This window comes from Galeopterus variegatus, unplaced genomic scaffold, assembly GCF_000696425.1.
Source record: "Galeopterus variegatus unplaced genomic scaffold, G_variegatus-3.0.2 Scaffold824, whole genome shotgun sequence".
Lineage (NCBI taxonomy): Eukaryota > Metazoa > Chordata > Mammalia > Dermoptera > Cynocephalidae > Galeopterus > Galeopterus variegatus.
The window spans coordinates 265,214-269,858 of record NW_007726935.1 but is presented as its reverse complement, the minus strand read 5'-3'; positions in this window follow the sequence as shown (position 1 = coordinate 269,858).

The following is a 4,645-nucleotide window of genomic DNA, read 5'->3' as shown; positions in this document are numbered from 1 at the left end:
GAGGAGCCAGTGTTTCAGTGCAGTCTGAAGGCAGGAAAAAAGGATGTCCCAACTTGAAAGCAGTCAGGCAGGAGGAATTCCCTCTAACTTGTAGGAGGATCACCCTTTATTCTGTTCAGACATTGAATGTCAACATTGCATATATTTTTATCTTTATAAAAATAGTTAATAAAACTTTATTTTTAAAAAAGTAAATTGAAAAGTTAACTTTTTTAAAGTTTACTTTTTAACACATTACTTTTAACATTTTAGAAGAAAAAATACCTTTTAAAAATATATGAAAACATTAATTTTTTTTTTTCCCTTTTTGTCTTTTTTCATGTCCGGCAATGGATCGCAACCCTCAGTGTCACGCCCATACCGGACTGGGACCGGCAACGGGATGGCAACCCTTGGTGTTGCACCCGCACCTCGCTCAGCCAGTGAGCGGGAACCGGTCTGTATGTGAGATCTGAACCCTCGGTGGGAGCGCCGCCGCGCTCCCAAGCGGCGCACTGTAGCAGTGCGCCACCAGGCCGGCCCGAAAACATTAATTTTTATGTTTGATTTAAATTTTTGATAAAAATACATTCAAATTTCATATACTTTCATTACTACTACCTTCCACACTTAATACTTTAGATGATTTTTGGCAATAGAACAAAATTTTGTGAAAATATTAATTATTACTATATGATTTTTGCTTGTGGCTGACTGTGGTTAGGAGAGGGGGAATTGGGAATTAAGTGCTTAATGGGCAGGGTTTTCTTTGGGGATTATGAAGATGTTTTGTTACTTGATAGAAGTAGTAGTTGTATAACATTGTGAATATACTAAGTGCCACTGAATCGTTCACTTTAAAATGGTTAATTTTATGTTATGTGAATTTCATCTAAATGAAATTTTAAAAAACCCATATATAATATTATGATTTTGCTGAAGAAAGGCAAAGAATAATTTGAATGGATAAATATAAATTATATATGCCTTATTTTATTATTCATCCAAACATTAGCAGTACATCAACAAAACATCCAGACATGTGCAAAAATATTAAATTCTACCATCTTTTATATTTTGCTGACATTTGGTCATATAAAAACCATGCCTTTATACATATTACTCAGTTTTATTATTATGAACTTATATTTATTAAGGTAGGAGAACAAAGCATACTTTATTGAGGGCTAGTTTTAATCTATAACTTTCATAATTTTAGATATAATGTGTAACTTTTACATGTTTGGAGATGATATGTTGGCCTGCCTTTGTGCTCCTGCCTAAGTCCCCCCCTCCCAGTATCAGGGGTGGGCCTGTCCTACAGCACACGGTGTGTCAAAAGACAGTTGAAAAGACAAAGCTCTGGGCAATTCTTGAAGCTCTTCATCCAGTGATGCATGGAGGCTGTTAGATAGTGGTGGATACATACCAAGTGCTATTTTGGGGTAAATGATAAAACTCTCAATTATGAATTAATTTTTCAATCTGATTTCCATGTGTTTCATCTGCATGATTCATTTAGTGATATTTCAAAAGATAATTTACATAGGGAAGGAGACTTTAGAGGTGTATTACATTAGCAATATCATTCCAAAGGATTTTGCCAATCATAAAAATATACATGAAAATATACATTGATGAATATGCATCTGAATATCAGTGATTATTTATCCACCAGTAAGTAGAGGTTTACCTACCACTGATTTCTTAAATATACATACAATAAAATACAGTTGCAGAAAATCAGAAAACCACAAAAGAGGAGTTGACTTATAGGGCAGAGATAACTTTGGAGTTCCCATATCTTAAAAAATGTACCTTGAATTAATGAGCATGGCACAACAAAGGCCTGAATTTTACATGGCTGCCATAGAAAATCTGAATGATCATGGAGGAAATTTAATTTTGAGTTGTCAGCGCTGTTTGGAACGCTACCTTGAAATGGCATTGGCCAAAATGACTTTTTTTCTTCTTGAGTCATTACACCCAATTTTACCTTCATGAAATAATCGTAGGCATGTGACAAACATCCTCTGGTAGACCCATCTACAAAATAACTGTTATTCTCAATCCTTCACAAAAAATTAGAGACTGCAGACTTTATGAAGGTCAGGGAAATGAACTCCATTTCTTTTGTAGCTAACTATCAGCACTCATGACTCCAACTGAGGGCTGATGTCACTTTATAATTCTAGGAGGGTTTGATTGACAGTACTGCATGATAGCCCATCCAAAAAATTAATCTGTGTTGGAATCAGTTGAGAAGCCCTCAAGATAGTCAGTTGGCTCATTTTTTATGTTTTTTTAGAGATAGTAAGGATTATAACAATTCTTCTGTCCTTGAGAAAAGATACCAAGCAGACATGAGAGCAGCATCTTATGTCTGCATTTTCCACAGGTCGGCTATCTATCTGATCTGGGAGCTTTAGTCTTCTTCACGATCATACTGAAATGTCGGTTTTGTCAAAAGATAGTATCACATCCAGGCCAAATATCTGGGAGGTGGGGCTGCATCAGCCATGGTGACATTACCTCCAATGATGGAAGAGCTTGAGAGGTGATCACAGAGGCATTGTTGCTATGTCCAAAGCATCCTTCTTTGTCAGCTCTTCCGAAACTCCTTCGTAACCATGGAGTTTGAAATAATCTTTCATGTGAAATATTTCAAAATGTCACATTACAATTGTTATTCTTCCAGCTAGTGTTGAGTTTTCCTGGAGCAAAAAGAGCAAACAGAAGTGCTTTTGAGTGTAAACCTTGAGAAGGTAGGGACGAATCCTTCTTCATGATCTGATAGCCATTTTGGTTCTCAAAGACACATAGAAAGATTGGAGCTTAGGCATGAGATAACTTTGGAGTTCCCATAGCCTAAAAAATTAGAAAGGCCTCAAAGGTGAAAATTCACCCCAAATCCTGCTATTTATTGTATTCATTCCCTTCAACCTGAACCTACAGTCCACACTCTCTGACTTAATCAATGACCTTGGTAATCAAAGGATAATCTGGGTCTTCCATAAAACCAAAGTCGTAATTTGGTGGCTCTACTTCTGCTCCTCTCACAGGCTCTGAGAATAACAGACTTGCCTTGGTTTGTCTCTTGCAAAATACAAAGGAAAATTCCTTTAAGAGGAGAAAATATATATATATATATATATGTATGTATATATATATATCAACACAGCAATAGATTCATAAAGGGCACGTAACGGGAAGGGCTTTGTTCCTTTCTCCCCTGAACTATCAGAGAAGTGATAGAGAACAGATCTTGAACACAATCCCTTTGGGTTGTGAGGCTGACCATGAACTCTGCCATAAGACTTGTGAATGTCTTGAAGGAAAAGATCACAGCTATTTTGCTTAGCGAGAGATAAAAATACCATGTGGAGAAGAGCTAGGCCCGAGAGCTATCATTTGCCTTCTGACTTGTGCTTGCTGCACTCTGCTGAAAGATGTCATGGCTGAACGACCTTCAAAAATAGACCCTGTGATGGTGATATATTGTGGCCCTTGAAGAATTTAATTGTCAAATTGACATTTATCAAAAGCTTTAGTGCATTTAAAAGATAAATTGTGCAAGTTTGGTTCAGATCAAAGAGCCCCTGTCCTTCTCCATTCATAGCACAGGCTGGCTTCAGCAGGCAAGTCATGTGTGAAAAATGATCTCCTTCCACTCCCAGCTCCTTTAAGCACTGCACTGGTGACAGATAATCAGAAATTTAAATGTTAGCCTCCTCTTCAGAAAGTTCTTAAAATAATGGAGGACCCATTGAGACCATTTGTATTTGAAAGGAATGCTAAATAATTTAGTGTTCGCGAGCAGGATGCGCTGTGCTGGGCAGATAAATGATGAAACCCCAGCACAGCCTCTCTTCAGCAGTGGCCACACTAATTACAGATCAATTACTTCCCAGTTGTTTGCAACCTTATCAAAGAATGGTAAATTTTTTGTGTGAAGTGTGATAAGATGTCTTTTCATTATTACAGTAGATTTGTTGAAACAGCTCAGACACTGAGATTAATAAGAGCTCGCCCAGGGGTAATAGGATCCATGCACATATAGGGAGAATTGAAGAGCTGAAAAGTGGATGCTAGGCACTATCGTAAAAACCCTTCCTCTCATTAACTGTTATCATGAGTGTGCTCGGAATGCAGAAGTAAGGGAGGGAAATGACCAGCTCACTGAAACTCGTCTAAAACAATGTAGCTCTTTACTTCCAAAGAGGCACCCTGAAAATCAAAAGAAAGTAAAAGTGTTTAGGTTTGGAAGCAAGAGCAGAATTTGTATGTGTATGGAGTGTTTGTGTACGTATGTTCTCAGTTCCATTTTTACTAGGACAGTTACAAAGGTGGTCTGTCCAGTGTCACTGTAAAAAAAATTGTCATAGTTTTTTAGGTGGATGTCAGGGAATCACTTCAGATCTGAGACCAATCAAGATTTTGGGTGGCTGCTAGTGTCACACAAAGAAAGATTCCTCCTGGAAAGCAGAGGCCTGGGAGGAAAAACTAAGTGTTCGCAGAGGCTAGAGTATCTTTCATGTAGGAATAAGTAATGCGTAATATTCTTAACATGGCACATATAGCTATGGAACCCTATTTTTGTTTTATTTTTTATCTTTATTTTTTGTCAGCTGGCTGGTAGGGGGATCTAAACTTGTGACCTTGGTGT